The sequence below is a fragment of the Papio anubis genome, chromosome 7 (genome assembly GCF_008728515.1).
Source record: "Papio anubis isolate 15944 chromosome 7, Panubis1.0, whole genome shotgun sequence".
Taxonomy (NCBI): domain Eukaryota; kingdom Metazoa; phylum Chordata; class Mammalia; order Primates; family Cercopithecidae; genus Papio; species Papio anubis.
Window position 1 is genome coordinate 88,595,796 of NC_044982.1, and position 23,977 is coordinate 88,619,772.

General features: G+C 43.5%; 1 protein-coding gene across 6 annotated transcripts in view; it reads left to right on the top strand.

Annotated features, from left to right (window-relative positions):
- ADAMTS17 (ADAM metallopeptidase with thrombospondin type 1 motif 17) overlaps positions 1–23,977 on the top strand; it is a 366,725-nt gene that overhangs the window by 37,685 nt on the left and 305,063 nt on the right. The window contains exon 1 of one of the 6 annotated variants that reach the window (XM_021940910.2): positions 4,802–8,403. The exons of the other annotated variants lie outside the window; for them this stretch is intronic. The gene's annotated coding sequence lies outside the window, so the exon portion shown is untranslated. Of the gene's footprint in view, positions 1–4,801; positions 8,404–23,977 lie in introns of those variants that run through there. 6 annotated transcript variants of the gene reach the window in all.

The following is a 23,977-nucleotide window of genomic DNA, read 5'->3' on the forward strand; positions in this document are numbered from 1 at the left end:
ATCACTGCAGTTTATTCTGAGCTGAAGCAAAATTAAGAGATTGGGAATAGGGAAGTCATGACATAAAGAGCTGGTTAAGGTGGGGTGCGGTGGCTCACGCCTGTAATCCCAGCACTTTGGGAGGCCAAAGCGGGCGGATCACCTGAGATCAAGAGTTCGAGACCAGCCTGCCCAACATGGCAAAATCCCATCTCTACTAAAAATACAAAAAATTAGCCGGGTGTGGTGGCATGCACCTGTAGTCCCAGCTACTGAGGAGACTGAGGCAGGAGGATCGCTTGAACCCCCTGGGAGACGGAGATTGCAGTGAGCTGAGATCACACCACTGCGCTCCAGCCTGGGCAACAAGAGAGAAACTCCTTCTCAAAAAAAATCAATAAGTAAAATAAAAATAAAAAGCTGATTAAAACTGTTGAACAGAGTGAAGTCTAACTGATACAAATATAATCACATATGGAATAGAATTAAGAATTAAGGGAAGATCAAAGACCTAAATTTAAGAGCTAAAACTATCAGACTCTTAGAAGCAAACATAGATGTGAGTATTTGTGGTCTAGGTTTAGGCGATGGTTTCTTACATATGGTACCCAAAGCACAAGCAACCAAAGAAAATACAGATAAGTTGGACCTCATAAAAATTAAAAACTTTGGTGTTTTAAAGGATACCATCAAAAAAGTAAAAATACAACTCATATGATGGGAGAAGACTTCTTTAAATCATATATCTGGTAAGAGACTTGTATTTAAAATATAAAAAGAATTCCTGTAACTCAGTAATAGAATGACATTGACCTCAATTAATGGATAAAGGACTTGAACAGTGTATTAGGGTTCTCTAGAGGGACAGAACTAATGGAATATGTATATAATAAAATACGTATTATATATTTTATGTATATAAAGGGGAGTTTATTAAGTATTAACTCACATGATCATAAGGTCCTACAATAGGCTGTCTGCAGGTTATGGAGCAAGGAGAGCCAGTCAGAGTTCCAAAACTGAAGAACTTGGAGTCCGATGTTTGAGAATAGGAAGCATCCAGCACGGGAAAAAATGTAGGCTGGGAGGCTAGGCCAGTTTCTCTTTTCACATTTTTCTGCCTGCTTTGTATCCTAACCTCCCTGGCAGGGTTAGGATTATGCCCACCTAAATTAAGGGTGGGTCTGCCTTTCGCAGCTCACTGACTCAAATGTTAATCTCCCGTGGCAACACTCTCACAGACACACCTAGGATCAATCCTTTGTATTCTTCAATCCAATCAAATTGACACTCAGTATGAACCACCACAGATAGTTCTCTGAAGAAAATATACAAATGGAAAATAAGCACATACAGAGATGATCAACATCATTAGTCATGAGGGAAATGCAAATCAAAATTACAGTGATTTCAGAGCCTGCTATTGGTCTATTCAGGGATTCAGCTTCTTCCTGGTTTAGTCTTGGAAGAGTGTAAGTGTCCAGGAAATTATCCATTTCTTCTAGATTTTCTAGTTTATTTGCGTAGCAGTGTTTATAGTATTCTCTGATGGTAGTTTGTATTTCTGTGGGGTCGGTGGTGATATCCCCTTTATCATTTTTTATTGCATCTATTTGATTCTTCTCTTCTTCTTTATTAGTCTTGCTAGTGGTCTGTCAATTTTGTTGATCTTTTCAAAAAACCAACTCCTGGATTCATTGATTTTTTGGAGGGTTTTTTGTGTCTCTATCTCCTTCAGTTCTGCTCTGATCTTAGTTATTTCTTGCCTTCTGCTAGCTTTCGAATGTGTTTGCTCTTGCTTCTCTAGTTCTTTTAATTGTGATGTTAGAGTGTCAATTTTAGATCTTTCCTGCTTTCTCTTGTGGGCATTTAGTGCTATAAATTTCCCTCTACACACTGCTTTAAATGTGTCCCAGAGATTCTGGTATGTTGTATCTTTGTTCTCATTGGTTTCAAAGAACATCTTTATTTCTGCCTTCATTTCGTTATGTACCCAGTAGTCATTCAGGAGCAGGTTGTTCAGTTTCCATGTAGTTGAGCGGTTTTGATTGAGTTTCTTAGTCCTGAGTTCTAGTTTGATTGCACTGTGGTCTGAGAGACAGTTTGTTATAATTTCTGTTCTTGTACATTTGCTGAGGAGTGCTTTACTTCCAATTATGTGGTCAATTTTGGAATAAGTGCGATGTGGTGCTGAGAAGAATGTATATTCTGTTGATTCGGGGTGGAGAGGTCTATAGATGTCTATTAGGTCTGCTTGCTGCAGAGATGAGTTCAATTCCTGGATATCCTTGTTAACTTTCTGTCTCATTGATCTGTCTAATGTTGACAGTGGAGTGTTGAAGTCTCCCATTATTATTGTATGGGAGTCTAAGTCTCTTTGCAAGTCTCTAAGGACTTGCTTTATGAATCTGGGTGCTCCTGTATTGGGTGCATATATATTTAGGATAGTTAGCTCTTCCTGTTGATTTGATCCCTTTACCATTATGTAATGGCCTTCTTTGTCTCTTTTGATCTTTGATGGTTTAAAGTCTGTTTTATCAGAGACTAGTATTGCAACCCTTGCTTTTTTTTGTTCTCCATTTGCTTGGTAGATCTTCCTCCATCCCTTTATTTTGAGCCTATGCATGTCTCTGCATGTGAGATGGGTCTCCTGAATACAGCAGACCGATGGGTCTTGACTCTTTATCCAGTTTGCCAGTCTGTGTCTTTTAATTGGAGCATTTAGTCCATTTACATTTAAGGTTAAGATTGTTATGTGTGAACTTGATCCTGCCATTATGATATTAACTGGTTATTTTGCTCGTTAGTTGATGCAGTTTCTTCCTAGCCTCGATGGTCTTTACATTTTGGCATGTTTTTGCAATGGCTGGTACCGGTTGTTCCTTTCCATGTTGAGTGCTTCCTTCAGGGTCTCTTGTAAGGCAGGCCTAGTGGTGACAAAATCTCTAAGCATTTGCTTATCTGTAAAGGATTTTATTTCTCCTTCACTTATGAAACTTAGTTTGGCTGGATATGAAATTCTGGGTTTAAAATTCTTTTCTTTAAGAATGTTGAATATTGGCCCCCACTCTCTTCTGGCTTGGAGAGTTTCTGCCGAGAGATCTGCTGTGAGTCTGATGGGCTTCCCTTTGTGGGTAACCCGACCTTTCTCTCTGGCTGCCCTTAAGATTTTTTCCTTCATTTCAACTTTGGTGAATCTGGCAATTATGTGTCTTGGAGTTGCTCTTCTCGAGGAGTATCTTTGTGGCGTTCTCTGTATTTCCTGGATTTGAATGTTGGCCTGCCCTACTAGGTTGGGGAAGTTCTCCTGGATGATATCCTGAAGAGTGTTTTCCAACTTGGTTCCATTTTCCCCCTCACTTTCAGGCACCCCAATCAGACGGAGATTTGGTCTTTTTACATAATCCCATACTTCTTGCAGGCTTTGTTCATTTCTTTTTCTTCTTTTTTCTTTTGATTTCTCTTCTTGCTTCATTTCGTTCATTTGATCCTCAATCGCTGATACTCTTTCTTCCAGTTGATCGAGTCGGTTACTGAAGCTTGTGCATTTATCACGTATTTCTCGTGTCATGGTTTTCATCTCTTTAATTTCGTTTATGACCTTCTCTGCATTAATTACTCTAGCTATCAATTCTTCCAGTTTTTTTTTCAAGATTTTTAGTTTCTTTGTGCTGGGTATGTAATTCCTCCTTTAGCTCTGAGAAGTTTGATGGACTGAAGCCTTCTTCTCTCATCTCGTCAAAGTCATTCTCCGTCCAGCTTTGATCCGTTGCTGGCGATGAGCTGCGCTCCTTTGCCGGGGGAGATGCGCTCTTATTTTTTGAATTTCCAGCTTTTCTGCCCTGCTTTTTCCCCATCTTTGTGGTTTTATCTGCCTCTGGTCTTTGATGATGGTGATGTACTGATGGGGTTTTGGTGTAGGTGTCCTTCCTGTTTGATAGTTTTCCTTCTAACAGTCAGGACCCTCAGCTGTAGGTCTGTTGGAGATTGCTTGAGGTCCACTCCAGACCCTGTTTGCCTGGGTCAGCAGCACAGGCTGCAGAAGATAGAATATTGCTGAACAGCGAGTATACCTGTCTGATTCTTGCTTTGGAAGCTTCCTCTCAGGGGTGTACTCCACCCTGTGAGGTGTGGGGTGTCAGACTGCCCCTAGTGGGGGATGTCTCCCAGTTAGGCTACTCAGGGGTCAGGGAGCCACTTGAGCAGGCAGTCTGTCCCTTCTCAGATCTCAACCTCCGTGTTGGGAGATCCACTGCTCTCTTCAAAGCTGTCAGACAGAGTCGTTTGCGTCTGCAGAGGTTTCTGCTGCTTTTGTTGTTGTTTAGCTGTGCCCTGTCCCCAGAGGTGGAGTCTACAGAGACAGGCAGGTTTCCTTGAGCTGCTGTGAGCTCCACCCAGTTCGAGCTTCCCAGCAGCTTTGTTTACCTACTTAAGCCTCAGCAATGGCGGGCGCCCCTCCCCCAGCCTTGCTGCTGCCTTGCGGTTAGATAGCAGACTGCTGTGCTAGCAATGAGGGAGGCTCTGTGGGCGTGGGACCCTCCCGGCCAGGTGTGGGATATAATCTCCTGGTGTGCCCGTTTGCTTAAAGCACAGTATTGGGGTGGGAGTTACCCGATTTTCCAGGTGTTGTGTGTCTCAGTTCCCCTGGCTAGGAAAAGGGATTCCCTTCCCCCTTGCGCTTCCCAGGTGAGGCGATGCCTCACCCTGCTTCAGCTCTCGCTGGTCGGGCTGCATAGCTGACCAGCACCGATTGTCCGGCACTCCCTAGTGAGATGAACCCAGTACCTCAGTTGAAAATGCAGAAATCACTGGTCTTCTGTGTCGCTCGCGCTGGGAGTTGGAGACTGGAGCTATTCCTATTTGGCCATCTTCTCTTTCACTTATTTTAAAACTATTTCTTGAATATCCACTGCATAGTAGGCACTAGGTTTGGAGTGGTGATCCTTGCTCTTCAGCTTTCTGTGTGGTGGAAGAGGCTAATATTAAACACAGAACAATTAAATGATTACAAATAGTGAGTGCTCCAAGGAAAAGAAAAATGTGCTATTGTGGTTTAGATTAAGGGACCCAGGAAAGCTTCTTTGAGGAAGTGACACTTGGGGTGTGCATGCAAGTTAGGTGACTGCTGGGGAAAATAACTTTCCAGATGGAGCTGCAGCATGTTCTGGAGGCCAGGATGTGGGCAAGAGATGGGATGCTGGAACTCATGAAAGCCCATGTGATGATGTGGTACCCTCCTAGTTGCATTTTAGAGGAAGCCACAGGAGGCTCTAGGAAATCGAGAATGAGGGGTTCTAGTGCATTTGTGAGTTGCCTAACAAGGAATTCTGCCTCTTGACTCTTGGCTGGTTTGCTCACCCTGGTGGAGCCCAAGGCTCCTTTGTACGTGGAAGCACTTCAAGAAATGGCTGACCTGGCTATCAAGGAAGCACTGCCCTCTTGGCAATTCAGTGGAGGCATTGGAAAGTTGGGAGTAGGAGGCCAGTGAGCTCAATATCACCGTGGGTCCAGAAGGACCATGGCTCAGGTGATTGAGCTTTCTGGGCAGGTTGTTTTGCTCTGAAGGGTCCTTGGCATTTGGGAAGGGGGTTCTTTGGGAAAGAATGCCATTCTGATGATGGGTCTAGGCCAAAAGAGAAGTATTTTGACTTTTTTCTCACCCCTAGGCCTATGGTTGGTTGTTTGAGCTCTCTCTCGCTCTCGCTCTCTCTCTCTCTCTCTCTCTCTCTCTCTCTCTCTGTCTCTCTCTCCCCCCGCATCTTGAGGGACATCTTGGGCTTCTGTGAAACTCCGGAGGCCTCTGGAAGAGTGAAGGACACCTGAATGTAAACAGCCCTGGGCATATTGGAGGTGTTTGACACATTTGGAAGAACCCCTGACTCCAGAGCCATACAGGGCCAAGGATATGTTGTTTGCTAATCCTCTGAAAAGAGGACTGAAGGATTGTTTGATTCTTTTGTTAATTTGTTCATTTACTTTATTCTCTCATTAACTTATTCATTCAAAAACAATGACTAAACACCACCTGTGTTCCTGGTGCCCTTCTCAGCACAAGAGGTACAGAGGGAAGAAGGCTGTTCCTATTCTCAAATCCAGCAGCGGTAGGGACATAACCTCAGGCCCCCATAGGGTGTGCTTGGTGCTTTGGGGGAATGGGAGAGAGGTGACTTTGTGTGAAAGTGATGAAGGTGAAGAGTGTGGGTTGCTAGTCACACAATGGCCTGGCTCCTTTGCATAGGTGGAGGAATTTCTGAGGTGTCTGAAGTTTCTCTTACTTCCTTGTCAAAGATGAAAAACCATCTGTCAAAAGAAACCATTCCCAGGATCCCAATGGGGGATTCCAGGTGCAGAGAAGCCCTCGATTTCTTTTCAGGCTTTTGTTTGCCCTGTCTTGCTCTGGTTAAAACATGAACACGTTAATGAATTTCTTCCCCCAAGCTGTGTGTTTGGGGAATGTTCTTTTTTTTTTTTTCTTTTCCATCAATTTAGAAGATAAAACTGTCAAGGTGCTGTAGGCTAGTGTAATCTTTCAGCAGTAGACTTCGCTGAAAAGTGGTGGTGAGAAGCATGTGATAATTCTAAGCACTGGCATTTGTTTTTTGAGGATTTGCTGAATGTGTCTTGGTGGGGCTCTGAGATGACTGTCCTCCCTGTGAGTCCCGCCACTGTTCTGACGGTGGTTACACACACACACCCTGACGTCCAGGCATGCAAGGGTGGCCTGCCTTGTCCACACCTCTTGAGGCAGGAAAGATGAGTATCTTATGGGCTAAACTGTGTCTCCCCCAAGTTCATAGGTTGAAGTCCTAACTAGGCCAGCACCTTAGAATGTGACTGTTTTTGCAGATAAGGTCTTTAAAGAGGTAATTAAGTTAAAATAAGGTGATGAAGGTGGGTCCCCTAATCTGATATGATCAGTGTCCTTAGATGAAGAGGAAATTTGGACACAGACATGTACAGAGGGACAACCCTGTGAGGACAAGAAGGCGACAGCCACCTACAAGCCAAGGAGAGAGGCCTGGAACAAGTCCTTCCCTGGTGGCCCTCTGAAGAAACCAACCCCACTGACTCTTTGATCTTGGACTTCTAGACTCTGGGACTGTGAGAAGTGAATTTCTTTCATTTAAGTGCATTGAATATTTATTAGAGGTTGAAACAGAGGTTTAAGGGTGATGCAAAATTAACCAGAAAATGTGGTGTTCTGCTTTATTTTTGGAGTATCCTGTGGCAGCCAGTCTGAAGCATTTTTACTGGACTAGACTCAGCTTCTGCATGATGCTAACTGGCATTTTCTCTATTTCTTTGTGCATGTACATGGTGGTCCAGCTTTGTTCTTCCCTGATGCAATGAATGTGCTTTCCCTTTTTTCTCCCTCCATTTGGAAGCCAACTTTCCCTGGAAGTTCTATGCCGGTTCCTGGATGTGTGTGCCCAGCACAGTTCTTTCGTCCGGGGGGTGTTTATGGGACTGATGAGTTTTTGCATGCAAAAACATGTAAACACTCAGATGAGTTTCACCCTCCCTCTGGGAGAGCACCCAATGCAGGGTCGTCCAGAATCGGGGCTTGATGAGGGCTTGCAGAATGACAGTTGTCCTTTCCCTTGACAATGAGTGAATGACAGTTCACTCATTCCCTTTCTATGAGTGCAGTAGAAGCCTCGTTCTTCCTGGCTGAGAGTCTGGAGCTGCCATCCTCAAATGCGGCTGGAAGGGGAGAGCAGTAGAAACCAAGGGAGGTAGTCCTCAGTGGGCCTGGGTTTCTTCATTTGTATGTTTCCATTTTTTCTCATTTCAAGGAAATCTTCCCTTGACTCTAGGACCTTCTAGCTGCATTCCTGTCTCTCTCCTCCCCAGACTTCTCCAAAGTTTGCACCATTTCCTCACCTCCCAAACATACATTCAGCCCTCTCAAGTCTGGTTTTTGCCTGCACCTGCCCCCAGGAGCGCTCTCACTGAGAACCCCCATTCCCAGGCCCCAGCCGTGACTCCTTGTTGTTCAGTCAGCCCCTCCTTCCTGGGCACTCTGCTGTGTTGCAGGTGTTACTCTGCCTCTCAAGACTTCACTTTCCCTGGTTCTTGGGATCTCATCCTCTGCTCTTCTCCTTGTAGCTTGGGCCTCTCTGTCTCTGTCTCTGTAGTGTTAGTCCCATCTCCTTTTATCTAGCCGTGTGGTTTTGAGGTCTCTAAAGGATTGGTCTGGGACTAATGATTCCTGAATGCTGTGAGCTCTGAGGCGTTGGAATGAAGTATTCCCTTGCTTCTTGAGCTCCCAAGTCCGCACAGCCAGCAGCCAGCCTGACATCTCCACCTGGATGCTTCTAAAGCACCTGAAACTCAATTAGGCCAGAACTCACAATGCTTTCTTCCTACCTGGCCATGTTCCAGTGGTCCACAATTCAGTGACTGGTCGCCGCATTCATCCAGGTCAGTGAGGAATTATCCTCATAGCATTGTCCCCTCTTCCTTGCTAGTACCTATCACATGTAGAATGTTTAATTCTTCTGTTCATTTGGTTCATGTCTGCCTTCTAGATGGGGACCTACATTGTGGCAGTGCCCAAAACACATGGATTCTCAATAAATATTTAACTGAGTGAATATCTTTCAACTTCATCCATAGGCAGACGTGCCCTGCTTGGTATCTACATGGCTGTAACCATGCATGGGAAGGTCCAGCCTGGCTTCCCTACCTGGCCTGCTGTATTCAGGAGTACAGGCTTGGGTCATACCTCCTTTCTAGTAGGGCGACAGAGTTTAGACTCCAAATTTCATCAGATCTGTTTTCATTTGGGATCTTAATCATATATCTGTAAATGCACACGTGTGCGCATGCACACACACACACCAGCCTCTAAACAAAAAACCGTTATTTTCCACCTTTCTTTGTAAGGAATTTACATGAAAAAGATGCCTTTTATAAAAATGACTTGGCCTTGGGGGAAGTTATTTAAAGAATGCAAACTTGGAGAGCAAAAGTTATTTTTTGCCTTTTGGAAAAAAAAAAGAGAAAGCCATTATGTTTCAACGATGTTGGATTTATGCAGCTGTGGAAAACTTCACCTGGCTGGGAGTTCTTCTGCACATGTGGAGCTATCATTTCCAGTTAAGAAGGTGATTTTTCTATAAACAGATCTCTTGCTTTTGTTAAAGGAAAAAAAGTGGTCACAAAGCAGTTTTCTTGGACCTGACAATTTCATTGGAAAGCATGTTGTTTGCAAGTGCATTTGTTCAAACTTGGTGCTACACCTGAAAACCTACTGCCAGCTCACTGCTTGGCTTGGGTTTCCTTCTCTAGTACTTTTCCCACATTGACTCTGAATCTGTTAAGCACTGTCCCCAAGTTCTTAGATGTGGGTGATAGGTTGTTGAGAAATCTATGGTACACTTTGATACTCTAATTCCCATCACAGGACACCCTATTGAATGGTTTTTGTTAAATGGCAACTCAGAATATAGGCCAGTTTTCCTGTCTATTGCAGTGTTCTGTAGTGTGGAAGTGCGTATTCAATATCCTGATATATCTATGATGAAAAGAAGTCAATCCTTAGTTCCACACCTGGGAGGAGGTCTTTGAAGCTTGAATGAAATATAGGCAGTAGTTCAAGGCCTGACCCTTTCTATGTCAGTTGGTGTCTAGCCAGGAAAACTGGAACCATGCTAGGTATTTCTAACAGAGGGATTTAACATAGGGAATTGGTTATGTCAATGTCAGCGTCTGCAAAAGCAAAGGGGGAAACTGATGTAACCCGGGAGATAGGTATCATCCTAGGGCTGGAGAAATAAAAGGTGAATTTCCAGGATCACAGAACATGAAGGAGGGGGCTGTGGGGCTGTGGCTTATACCTCTGAGGGGACAGATCATGGAGGGAGTACCCTGGTCTGTCCCTGGTGCCCTGGTGGCTGCACCTCTGAGGGAGCATGGGGAGGCTGGGTCCTGTAGTAGCCCAAGAGTTGGAGGCTGGAACCATAGTTGTCCAGTATGGTTGTCCCTACTGAGCTGAAAACACAAGGAACCCCATCTGCCCACCTCCTGCCTTTCATTCTCCCTCTAGTGCCACCTGTTGACAGAGCTCAGCAGGAAGCCAGCTGGCAAGGTGGTCTGGGAAATATTTTAATAGTTAGGCTGCCAGCCCCAGAGTCATAGAGCAGAGTGCAGAAGAGGGGCTGGGAGACAAGAGGCAGAATGGGAAATGGAGACCTTTCTGTTCAGTAAAACCTTCAAGGGCACAAAGTTGAGGCCTGGGTGAATATCTAGGGCTCCTGAACCCCAGTCTGAAGATATTTTTATTATATCTCATGCTTTTTAAGAAGGTCAGTGATACAAGACAGTTGGACATGCAGGAGAATCCACATGCCTTACTATTTTTCATGCTGCGATAGCGGTGACTTTGGTGTCCTGAAAAAGCACTGGTGTGGCTGGGGGCAGGAGGTAGAGGGACAGAAGGCTGATACACAGAAAGCCCAGTTGTTGTGGCAGTTGATCTCTCTCCCAAGGAGAAGGACTCTTGCACTCTGCTTTCCATCTCGGTGAAAGACATTTGATTTTCATTTTCCCCACCTAAGTGAAACGTCGCTAATGTTTCACAGTTCAAATAGCTGGTTTTCACGGGCAGCCACATTTTGTTTTATCATGTTTCTGATGATTAAAATCTCCCCTTCCCCTGGAATGTTGGGATGTTAGAGTGGGATGTTGGGGAACCCTTCTTAAAACTGTTATTTTGAGGTAGAGTCTCGCTCTGTTGCCCAGGCTGGAGTGCAGTGGCAAAATCATGGCTCAATGCATCGTCAACCTCTGGGCTTAAGTGATCCTCCCACCTCAGCCTCCTGAGTAGCTGGGACTACAAGTGCATGCCACCATCCCCAGCTTTTTTTTTTTTTTTTTTTTTTTTGCCTATGCTGGTCTCAAACTCCTAGGCTCAGGGGATCCTTCTACCTTGGCCTCCCATAGCTCTGGGATTGCAGGCATGAGCCACTGCATCTGGTTCAAAACTGTTATTTTTGTATCAGTTCCAATTCATTTTTGTGTGATGGAGGGTGGCCCTAGGAGAGAAGTTCTTTCACGCCTCCTGCAGAGTAGGAAATATGGAAGGAAAGTTTTTGGTGAGTGTTCAGACTGGAGCTCTTGGCAGCTGGAGAATATGACCATTCAGACCTGTAGTGTTCATAAAAGCAATCCAAGCTTGCTGTTTGGTTCTGGGGGCATGCAAAATTTTCAAATCAGTACTTAGACCCTAATAATTAATAGCAATAATGGCAGTGCCATGAAGATGATAGAAATAAGACAAGTGGCATGATTTGGTTGTGTTATTATATATCTGACCCTGTGTTAGAGGCTATGCGTGGGTCTCTTAATCCCACATCTACCTTAAGGCAGAATGATTATCATCTTGTCTTATAGACAAGGAGACTCACCCACTGTCACCCTGTAAGTCCATGGGCAGATTCTAACCAGCTCTGTCAGATGTCAAAGTTGGTCACCTTACGACTAGCTTTGCCCCCTCCCTTTTAGGTGGAGGAAGTGACTCGTATTTCATTTCAGGACATATATGTTAAGTTTCCTAAAACTGATCTTGTTATTAGGAATTTCAAAGAGTTTTAAATCATTCAATAAGTGTGCCTATTGAATTACTACTATAAACCAGACAGTGCTAAGTGTTGGAATGGGTCCAAAGGTTAATGTTTGGGTCCCTGTAGTCTAGTCAAGAAGGCAGGTGTAGACTCTCAAAGTGCACAGTAATAGCTGTATAGCCTGGAGGAGGAGAGCTGGGGGTAGGTGGCCGGGAGGCATTCCAAGGCCCCTTGAGGTTGGCTGTCCAGACCCCCCATCAGTGGTGGGATGGCTGGGGGATCCTGGGGCACACTGGGTGACCGCCAGAGTTCCAGTCTTCTGTTTGGTCTGTTTTGAGAGGTTTTGCCATTCCCATGGTTACTTCTAATTTATAAGTTTGAATTTGTTTTTGATGGGGCAGGTACAGAAAAAAAAGCATTATCTCTATCCACGTGTTCTATGTAACAGCCAAGCCCTGGGGACTATAGACTTTTTGCACTTAAGGTGGGCTGCCCATTGGGGCCCTTCCTAGGTCATGCCACCCAGGGAAAAACAAGACCATCTGCTGACCAGTGCCATTCCGATTCAGGAAACGCAAGTCACCACCTCACCTCTTCCTGCCAACTTGGGCCACCTCTGTCATTGACCTTTCTTGGAGTTTTGTTCCCCCTACTCCCATCCTTCCCCCTTTTTCTTGGCCCCTCTTCTGGGTGTGATAATAGCTCTCCCTGGACCAAGGGACCCCTGAGGCTACCAAGTTGGAACACACGGATTGAACACTTTCTGGAATTCCCTTTGATGAGTATTTTAATTGTAGGCCCTTTGGCATTATTGAAGGTTCCTATAGGATATAATTAAACAAAATTCATGATCGCATTTGCCATAAAATGATGTCGACAATACTGCCTATTGTATCACCGGATGGTCCCTCTGTGGAGTCTTCCTTGGTATTTTTATTTGGGAATTTGGTGTTTGGAAAATATTATCTATCCCTAAGGAATGGCATCCTTCCTCCTACTGGAAGAGAATGACAAACCTACAATCCGGCATGTTTCTTTTTTTCCCCCCTCTGGTTTTAGGAAACTCAGAACCAAATTTCAGGGCAGAACGGATGGTGATAAGGATGCCTGGGCCGGAATCCCAGTCAACTAGGTTAGTGGTGTTGGGCACGATAGTTAACAAATCTCCTTTTGCCTCAGTCTGCATATCTATAGAATGGGATATAGTCCTGACTCAGTGCTTGGTGGGCAGCTCTGTGCACATCAGGTTAGTATCTCTTATAATTTTTATCACAAGAGCTACCATGTTGACTTTTTGTTGGTATATTTTTATTTTATTTTCTTTTTTAACTTTTATTTTAGTTTCAGGGGTACATGTGCAGGTTTGTTACACAGGTAAATCACATCGTGGGGGTTTGGTGTACTTATTATTTCATCACCTAGGTAAATAAGCATAGTACCTGATAGGTAGCTCCCTTCTTTGTGGCCATGTGTACTCAGTGTTTAACTCTCACTTATAAATGAGAACATGCAGTGTTTGGTTTTCTGTTCTGTTGCTAGTTCACTTAGGATGATGGTCTTTAGCTGCATCCATGTTGCTGCAGAGGACATGATCTCATTCTTTTTTATGGCTGCATAGTATTTCCTGGTGTATATGTACCACATTTTGCTTACTAGTCTATGACTGATGGACATCTAGATTGATTCCATGTTTTTGCCATCGTGAATAGTGCTGTGATGAACGTACATGTGCAGGGGTCTTCCTGTTAGAATGATTTATATTCCTTTGGGTATATACTCAATAATGGGTTGAATGGTAGTTCTGTGTTAACATTCTTTGAGAAATTTCCAAACTTATTTTCATAGTAGCTGACACTAATTTACATTCCCACCAGCAGTGTATACGCATTTCCTTTTCTCTACAACCTTGCCAGCATCTGTTAGTTTTTGATTTTTTAATCATAGCCATTCTAATTGGTATGAGATGGTATCTCATTGTTGTTTTGATTTGCATTTCTCTGATGATTAGCGATGTTAAACAATTTTTCATATGCTTGTTGGCCACGTGTATGTCTTCTTTTGAAAAGTATCTGTTCTTGTCCTTTGCCCACTTTTTTTTTGAGATCGAGTCTCACGCCAGTCACCCAGGCTGGAGTGCAGTGGCACGATCTCGCTCACTGCAAGCCCGCCCCAGGTTCACGCTTCATTCTCCTGCCTCAGCCCGAAGAAGGACTACAGGCGTCACACCACGCCTCGGTTTTTTTGTATTTTAGTAGAGATTTTGGTTTCACCATGTTAGCTAGGATGGTCTCTGGACTCCTGACCTCATGATCCACCTCACGCCTCCCAAAGTGCTGGGATTACAGGCTTGAGCCACCGCGCCCGGCCTGCCCACTTTTTAATGGGATTGTTTTGTGCTTGTTAACTTGCATTCCTTATCGATTCTGTATATCAGACATTTGTCAGATACATAGTTTGCAAATATTTCCTCCCAGTCTGTGGGTTTTGTGTTTATACTGTTGATAGGTTCTTTTGCTGTGCAAGAGCTCTTTAGTTTAATTAGGCCCCATTTGTCAATTCTTGGTTTTGTTGCAATTTCTTTTGGCATCTTTCTCACAAAGTCTTTGGTAAGGAGGGCCTGCGTATAGAATGGTATTTCCTAGGTTTTCTTCCAGGGTTTTTATAGTTTTAGGTTTTACATTTAAGCATTTAATCCATCCCGAGTTAATTTTTGTATATGGTGAAAGGAAGGGGTCCAGTTTCAATCTTCTACATATAATTAGTTATTTCAGCACCATTTATTGAACAGGAAGTCTTTTCCCTAATGCTTGTTTTTGTTGTCTTTTTCAGAGATCAGGTAGTTGTAGGTGTGCAGCTTTATTTCTGGGCTTTCTATTCTGTTCCATTGGTCTATGTGTCTGTTTTTGTACCATGCTGTTTTGGTTACTCTAGCCTGGTAGTATATAAACTCTGGTAATGTCATGCCTCCTGCATTGTTCTTTTTTGCTTAGAATTGCTTTAGCTATTCAAGCTCTTTTCTGGTTCCGTATGAATTTTAGAATAGTTTTTTGCTAATCCTGTGAAGAATCTCTTTGGTAGTTTGATAGGAATAACATTGAATCTATAAATTGCTTTGGACAGTATGGGTATTTTAACAATGTTGTTTCTTTCTATCCAAGACCATGGAATGATTTTCCATTTGTTTGTGTCATCTCTGATTTCTTTGAAAAGGGTTTTGTAGTTCCCACTGTAGAGATTTTGCGTGTCCTTGGTTAGCCTTATTCCTGGGTATTTTATTTTTTGTTGTTGTTATTGTTAGTGGGACTACATTGATTTGGCACGCATCTTGGATGTTGTTGGTATATAGAAATGCTACTGGTTTTTGTGCATTGATTATGTATCCTGAAACTTTGCTGAAGTTGTTTATCAGATCTAGGAGCTTTTGGGGGCAGAGACTATTGGATTTTCTAGTTGTAAAATCATAATGTCTGCAAGCAGAGATGGTTGGACTTTACTCTCTTCCTATATGAGGCCTTCTATTTCTTTCTTTCTCTTGCCTGAATGCTCTGGCTAGGACTTCCAGTACTATGTTGAATAGGAGTCATGAGAGTAGGCATCCTTGTCTTGTTACCATTCTCAAGGGGAATGCTTTCAGCTTTTGCCCATTGAGTATGATGGGTGGTGGGTTTGTCATAGATGTCTCTTACTATTTTGAGGTATGCTCCTTTAATACCTAGTTGGTGGAGGGTTTTTAACATAAAGGGATGTTGAATTTTATCAAAAGTCTTTTCCTGTATCTATTGAGATGATCATATGGCATTGGGTTTTATTTCTGTTTATATGATGAATCACAATTACTGATTTGCATATGTTGAACCAACCTTGCATCCCACGAATTATTTATGCAACCAGGAATTTATTATGCAACCAGGAATAAAGCCTGGTTGATCATGGTGAATTAGGTTTTGATGTGCTGCTGGATTCAGTTTGCTAGTATTTTGTTGAAGATTTTTGCATCTGTGTTCATCAAGGACATTGGCCTTGAGAGAGAGAGAGAGAGTGTGTGTGTGTGTGTGTCTGCAAGGTTTTGGCATCAGAACGATGCTGACCATATAGAATGAGTTAGGGAGGAGTCCTTCCTCCTTCATATTTCGTAATGCTTTCGGTAGGAATGGTACCAGCTCTTCTTTATACATCTGGTAGAATCTGGCTGTGAATCTGTCTGGTCCTGGGCTTTTTCTGATTGGTAGGCTTTTTATTACTGATTCAATTTTGAAACTTGTTATTGGTCTTTTCAGGGATACAGTTTCTTCCTGGTTCAATCTTGGGAGGATGGATGTTTCCAGGAATTCATCAGTTTCTTCCAGGTTTTCTAGTTTGTGTGCATAGAGGTGTTCATAGTAGTCTTTAAACGTTTTTTGTATTTCTGTGGGGTTAGTGGTAATGTCCCCTTTGTCATTTTTATTTGGATCTTCTCTCTTTTTTTCTTTATTAGTCTAGCTAGAGGTCTACCAATCTTATTTACTCTTTCGAAGAACAAAGTTCTGTTTTTTTTGATCTTTTGTACAGTATTTTCATGTCTCAATTTCATTCAGTTCAGCTGTGATTTTGGTTGTTTCTTGTCTTCTGCTGGGGTTGAGGTTGGTTTGCTCTTGTTTTTCTAGTTCCTCAAGGTGTGATGTCAGATCATTAATTTCATATCTTTCTAACTTTTTTGGTGACAGCATTTGGCATATCAACCTTCATCTTCTGCTTTAGCTATTTCTCAGAGATTTTGATATGTTATATCTTTGTTCTTATTAGTTTCAAAAAAATTCATTGATTTCTGCCTTAATTTCATTGTTTATGCAGAAGTCATTCAGGTGCAGCTTGTTTAATTTCCATGTAATTGTATGGTTTTGAGTGATCTTCTTAGTATTGATTTCTATTTTTGTTGCACTTTTCTGAGAGTGTGACTGGTATAATTTTGGGTTTTTTTGAATGTGCTGAGAATTGTCTTATGGCTGATTGTGTGGTAGATTTTAGAGTATGTGGCATGTGCAGATGAGAAGAATGTATGTTCTGTTGGTTTTGGGTGGAGAGTTCTGTAGTCGTCTGTTAGATCCATTTGGTCAAGTGTTAAGTTCATGTCCTGAATATCTTTATTAGTTTTCTGCCTTGATGATCGATGTAATACTGTCAGTAGGGTTTTGAAGTCTCCAGCTCTTACTATGTAGTTATCTGTGTCTCTTTGTAGGTCTCTGAGAACTTGTTTTATGAATCTGCTTCTGTGTTGGGTGCGTATATATTTGGAATAGTTAAGTGTTCTTGTTGAATTGAACCCTTTACCATTATGTAATGCCCTTTTTTTTTTTTTTTTTGTGACGGAGTGTTGCTCTGTCGCCCAGGCTGGAGTGCAGTGGCCGGATCTCAGCTCACTGCAAGCTCCGCCTCCCGGGTTCATGCCATTCTCCTGCCTCAGTCTCCCGAGTAGCTGGGACTACAGGCACCCGCCACCTCGCCTGGCTAGTTTTTTGTATTTTTTAGTAGAGATGGGGTTTCACCGTATTAGCTAGGATGGTCTCAATCTCCTGACTTTGTGATCCACCCGTCTCGGCCTCCCAAAGTGCTGGGATTACAGGCGTGAGCCACCGCGCCCGGCCTCTTTGTCTTTTTAAAAAAATTATTGTTGGCTCAAAGCCTGTTTTGTCTGAAATTAGAATAGCAATTCTTGCTTTTTTGTTTTGTTGTGTTTTCCATTTATTTGGTAGATGTTTTTCCATCCCTTTACTCTTAGCCTATGGGTGTCATTTGCATGTGAGATGGGTCTCTTGAAGACAGCATACAGTTGTGTCTTGCTTCTTTATCCAACTTGTCACTTTGTGGCTTTTGATTGGGGCCTTTAGTTCACATTCAAAGTGAATATTTGATATATACAGATTTCATCCTGTCATGTTGCTAGCTAGTTATTATATAGACTTGACTGTGTAGTTGCTTTATAGTGTCAATGGTTTGTCTACTTAAATGTGTCTTTGTGGTGGCCATTAACAGTCATTCCTTTCCGTATTTAACAGTCCCTTAAGGACATCTTGTAAGGCAGGTTTGGTGGTATTAAAAACCCTTAGCGTTTGTTTTTCTGAAAAGGATCTTATTTCTCTTTCACTTATGAAGCTTTATTTGGCTGGATACCAAATTCTTGATTGGAGTACAGGCCCGTAATTTTCCTGGCTTATAGAATTTCTGCTGAAAAGTCTGCAGTTAGCCTGATGGGGTTCCCTTTGTAGGCAACCTACCTCTTCTCCCTAGTTGCCTTTAATATTTTTTATTTTATGTCAACCTTGGAGAATCTGATGACTGTGTGTCTTGGGGATGGTCATCTTGTATAGTATCTTTCAGGGGTTCTCTGTATTTCATGAATTTGAATGTTGTTCTCTCTACTGAGGTTGGAGAAATTTCCATGGATGATATCCTCAAATATGTTTTCCCTGTTGCTTGCTTTCTCTCCTTCTCTTTCAGGGATGCCCATGGCTCATCAATTTGGTCTCTTTACATAATTCCATATTTCCTGAGGTTTTATTCATTCTTTTTTACTTTAGTTTGTTTGACTGAGTTAATTCAGAGAACCTATCTTCGAACTCTGTGATTCTTTCCTCAACTCGGCATATTCTGCTGCTAATACTTGCGACTGCATTATGAAATTCTTGTAGTGAGATTTTCAGCTTCATCAGATCTTTTTTTTTTTTTTTTTTTTAAAGACAGAGTCTTGCTCTGTCACCAGGCTGGAGTGTGGTGGTGTGATCTTGGCTCACCGCTACCTCTGCCTTCTGGGTTCAAGTGATTCTCCCACCTCAGCCTCCCGAGTAGCTGGGACTACAGGTGTGTGCCACCACGCTCAGCTAATTTTTGTATTTTAGTAGAGATGGGGTTTTACCATGCTGGCCAGGATGGTCTCAATCTCTTGACTTCGTGATCCGCCCACCTCGGCCTCCCAAAGTCCATCAGATCTTTCTTACAATGGCTGTTTCATCTTTTAGCTCCTGTATCATTTTGTATTCCTTAGATTGGGTGTCAACTTTCTCCTGAATCTCAGTGATCTTTATTGCTATCCATATTCTGAATTCTGTGTCTGTCATTTCAGCCTGGTTAAGAACCATTAAGAACCATCTAGTGTGGTCATTTGGAGGTAAGACACTCTGGCTTTTTGAGTTGCCAGTGTGTTTATACTGCATTTTTCCTGTCTGCGTGGGCTGATGTTCCTTTACTCTTTGACGTTGCTGTCCTTTGGATGGGTTTTTTTGATGTCCTTCAGCATTTGATTGTGGTATAAGGTGAGCTCAGTTGACTGCCTTCTATTCTAGAAGATTTCAGAGGGCTAAGGCTCAGCTCAGCACCTATGGGCTCTGTGCTTTAACTCTGGGATGCTGGTATGAGTTTCCCAACTTTGTTTTCTGGTCCTCTGCAGTTAATAACCTGATGCACTGGAGAGGCTGAGGTGTTCCCAGTCTGCTGGCCCAACACTTCGATGTGGAGTACTGGCCACAGCACTTCATAGGAGCAGTGGAAGTGGGATCTGTGCTTGCTCATGTGTACCAGAAGCCATAGTGGCATGTCAGACTGCCTGTGCCTCAGCAGCAGTGGAGTCCCAGTGGAGGTGGTTAGGGCGGTGGGATGTGCTCTGCCGTCAGTGGTATGGCAGCAGGGGGCACATGCACATTTGTGTTTTCGGGGGAGGGGAGGTGAAGTCTGCCTATACGTGTGTGCCAGCAAAGCAGTGGGAGGGATCTTTGGGTGAGTGTTTGCTGACAAAGCAGTGGGGCAGGCTGCTTGTGGACTTTTCGCATCAGTGGAGGCTGGTCTGCTGGAGGTCTCCAGTGGTTAGATGCAGGCTGCCCATGAAGGAGCTATGATGAGGCCCCCTTGGGAAGCACCCTGTTTGGGTATCGAAGGCAGTGCTGGAAGCTGGTGTGACCATGCTGGGACCCTAGGAGAGGCTGGCACATTGGGGGTGGTGCTCAGATCAGACTGTCCTCATCCTATGGTCAAGATCACCCTGGTCTGTGCAGGTCCAGCAGTCACCCAAAGGCTAAAGCTACCAGAAGGTCCTGGTGAGACTTGGGGGATGGGCATCCCTGGCCATGTTCCACTGTACCTGTTCCCACACAAAACCTTCTGGGCTCCACACAGGCTGGAGTCCTGCCCCTGCCACCTCTCTCAGCAGCTCTCCCTGCCAGCTCAAGCATTCATGTGGGTCGTGGGATCTCCTGCAGCTAGGATTTCAGAGGTCTGTGGCAAGAGCAGGCTACTCCTTGCCTATACAACTCATCCATTCCCCAGGTCTTCCTTGGAAATGGCATTGGTAGGATTTGAGATGCAAGGATTCTTCTTGCGTAGCAGGAAGTAAAGGAATTCTGAGAGGGGTTGTGGTTTTGAATTTTCAGGCCAAATGTTTTTTGATCTACCTATTGTTTTTCCCTAATAAATACCTGGATACTGTATCCTTTCTAAACTGAAGGAGTATCTGTTCCATACAGAGCTTTGATAATTCACAGTTGAGACACTTTTTTTTTATTAGTTTTCAAAGTGGAGAACTAGTAACTACAATGACAGTTTATATATTTGCTCAACATTTTTAGCAGTCCTCAAACTTGAAGAGTAAATTATAATTTGAAGATTCTAAAAGTACATTTCTGTCTTTTTCTCTTTATCTTGTTCCAGAAGGATTTGAGGTATCTTACATAAATACATAAAATTTTCTTTTCTAATGGATAACTGAGGCAAAGGGAGTGCAGATGTAAGAAAAAATAATATGAAGCCAGAGACTGAAAATCTTCCAAGTCAGTACCAACTCCAGCAAGGTGCTGGCGAAAGAAACTGCTGGGCTTGACTTCAAGAATGATTCCTGGTGTCTGTGACAACAGGAGAAGGCTTGAGGCCTGACATGACTGCGATGTCCTCATCAGCAGGGCGAGAGCCACCCTTCATTCCCACAGCAGCTGGAGACGGCTGGTGGTGAGCAGAGCTTGGAACACTCCCCAGCTGACCACACGCCCACCCACCTGCACTTTGACCTCTCTGGTGAGGTCAGAATCCAGCACGTGTGTTATTCTGAAATTAGTGTTTTTCTTCTTACTTTTGAAGATGCTATCATCTGTGAATATTGGCATCTGTGCAACATTATCAAGCATATTTTTGCAGTTTAGAGAATTAAAGGTAAAAGTTTATTAGGGTTCTTTTCTCCCTGTAGGAAAAGGAATGATCATCAGAAATGATGGCTGTGGGTCTCTGCTGTGGGAGTGGTTGAGATCAGTGAGGGAGGAGAAGGCTAAGGTGCCCTCTAGCTTCCCACCCCTCAGTGCTCCTGTTCTTACTTGCCAGTACCCCAGGAAGGACACGTGCATTGGAAAGGAATGCAAGTCCCCGGTGTCTTGTCAGCAGTTCCAAAATCCAGGGATTTCAACACTCATTTTATGGCAAGCCCTGCCCTGCAACATGGGCTGTTCAGCAAGCGTCATTATTCACCCCTTTACCCACTGCATGCATTTGTTTGGTGAGCATTTATTTCCCACCACCTGTGTGCCAGGGAATGGGGGAAAGGAAAGGAGCAAATGACGGTCATTAGTGGAAGCTTGTGAAAACCACAGCGCACCTTCTCGGCATGTGTTAACTCAGAGTGTGTCACTCTTTACGGCACCCTGTTAGGGTAACTCTCCGCGGCCTAGGGAGCACAGGTCTTACTAGTTTTTCTTTGTAAACTTGAAAGACACATACCCAGTACAGGATTTTCTTTTTTTTTTTTGGAGGGAGTCTTGCTCTGTCACCCAGGCTGGAGTGCAGTGATGTGATCTCGGCTCACTGCAGCCTCTGCTGCCCAGGTTCAAGCAATTATCCTGCCTCAGCCTCCCGAGTGTCTGGGATTACAGGCATGCACCACCGTGCCTGGCTAATTTTTGTAATTTTAGTAGAGACGGGGTTTCACCAGGTTGGCTAGACTGGTCTTGAACTCCTGACCTCAAGTGATCTGCCCTCCTTGGCCTTCCAGAGTGCTGGGATTACAGGCATGAACCACTGTACCCAGTGCAGTGCAGGATTTTTGAAATGTTAAGTGTCCAGGAACAACCTGTCCCTCTGTTCTGGGAGTGATGGGCTACTTTCTTAGAGAGCTCTCAGCCCTTACATGTTGATGCTAACTGGCTCCTAGAGAAGTATTCCTAATGTGTCCTTTGGGCCATGCTAGGAATGCAGTTATTTGTGTACTGGAACTTAAAAATACATGACAAGGTGTGAAAACAAGTACTGAACAGCCAATGTGGGGAGCATCTGCAGATAGTGACTCAGAGAAATGGGTTATCAACACTGACTTTGAGAAGGGCCACGGCTGCCATTTGGCTCATAACTGATCGCCTGGGAGAACGAGGGTGTGTTGGTTACAACAGAGGTCCTGCTTGGGTGGCCCATCACCTCTGCAGCTTTAAAATGGAAACAAAGTGGCTCTTCACAAATTCCAGGCTGGTCAGGTCAGAGATAACCTGGCTGGTGAGTGTGGGTGTAGGTCAGTAGATTTTCCACCAGTGGCCTCTTTCATTCTGCCAATGTGCAAAGGCAGAGCTACCTAGGACCTTGATTTTGTCTTATAATGGATACTTTCTTCTCTTATTCCATCACTGAGGCCCAGAAGACTTGAGGGGAGATGGGCCTGGCTCTGAGGGAGGAGGCCCATCCTGCAGGCTGAGAAGACTTCATTTTGCTGTTTTGTGATAAATCAGATGGCATACTTTTCTCCTTCGAGGGCTTCTGTTTTATCATTTAGAGTTTAAAAGTGATGCTTGTGTTTTTCTCAAATTCAATGATATTTCTTTAAAATACAGTAATACCTGCATATTATATAAATTTGGAAAATACAGAGGAAAATAGGAAAATGAAGATCACATATCACTATTCATATTTTGGTTCTTCCTAGGTGTTTTAGTATTTATTTTCCTTTGGGGCCTGAAGATACTTGTATGTAAGATTTTTGCAAAATTGTGATCTAACTGTGTATGCAGATTTATATCTGCTTCTCTCTAGATCTCTGAGTCATCTTCATAGTATGATTTTAATGGCTGTGTACCTTTTTACTGTTGCTGGCTTTATCTATAGTTGTATATTTCTATTTTTTGCCCTTTTTTGTGATTGTAATTGTGTTGTATAGCACATTTTTGTTTGTAAATTATGACCCGTATCTCAGATTATTTCACAATACAGTAGTTACCTCTTATCTGTGGTTTCACTTTCCATAGTTTCACTTACTCACGGTCAACCAGGGATTAAAAATAGGTGAGTACAGTACAATAAGATATGTTGAGAGAGAGACCTCATTCACATAACTTTTATTACAGTGTATTGTTATAGTTCTATTAGTTATTGTAAATCTCTTACTATGCCTAATTTATAAACGACACGTTATCGTAAGTATGTATGCATAGGACGTAACATAGTCTAGTAGATGTAGGGTTGGGTACTGTCTGTAGTTTCAGGGATCCACTGGAGGTCTTGGAACATAGCTGCTACAGATAAAGAGGGCCTACTGTATCCACTTGTGGTCCTGGAAAGATTTGGGTCACTTTATGAAGCCGGTTAGTGCATATGTAGACTGTGTGTAGCAGAGATGTGTCCATATAGGCTAGTGCTAACATGGAAATAACTATCAAATGAAAGAAAAGCCTTCCTGTTTATATTCAGATTCTGAAAATGCGTGCTGTTCATATTAATCTGTTGTGTTGGTCAGAGGTGTTCCTGTGTACAAAGACTATGGCAGCTTTGGACCTGTCGGTGTGGGCTCTTTAATAACAATAGCTGTTTATCAGAGTAAGATTTTACAGGGATATAGATTATCTAAAGAATCAGTGGAGAATTACTCACACATTTACTACTAATCCTTCCCTATTGTGAGGAAAGAGAAGATTTACATTTTAGCCTGGATGTAGGTCATATGACTTTTCTTCTGATTATGTATTTTTTTAAAAAGCATAGTTTTTTATGTCTACCAACATTTGTGGCTCCTGATTCCTGAGTCCGAGAAGAGTTATTGGGATTCCTGCCCCCAGGGGAGTGTCCTGTCCCCTCCGCCCAGCTTCCTTGGTCCAGTTATCCACCCTGGGTGTGGCCTTTCAGACCCCTGCCCGCTTGGTCCAGGCCTCCTTCTCTTTGCATACTTGCATAGCTCTCCATGCTCCTCTGAAGGAGTGGGTTTTCTCTTCTGTGCCCCTCAGCCCCGTTGGCCTCCCCGGCGGTGGTGGCAGTTGGGTTCCAGTGGACCCCTCATCTGGCCTCATAGCTCTTACCCTTTTGTTGGTTCAGCTTCACCCCACATGAGTGAACTTGGGGCACCCATGTGACAGTGGAGGTTGCTGGGTGCTGGGCCCCTCTAGGCCTGTCGAGACAGACCACTTTCTCGGGCAGGCTTGACAGAAGGCCTGTTCGCTGCATGGTTTTGG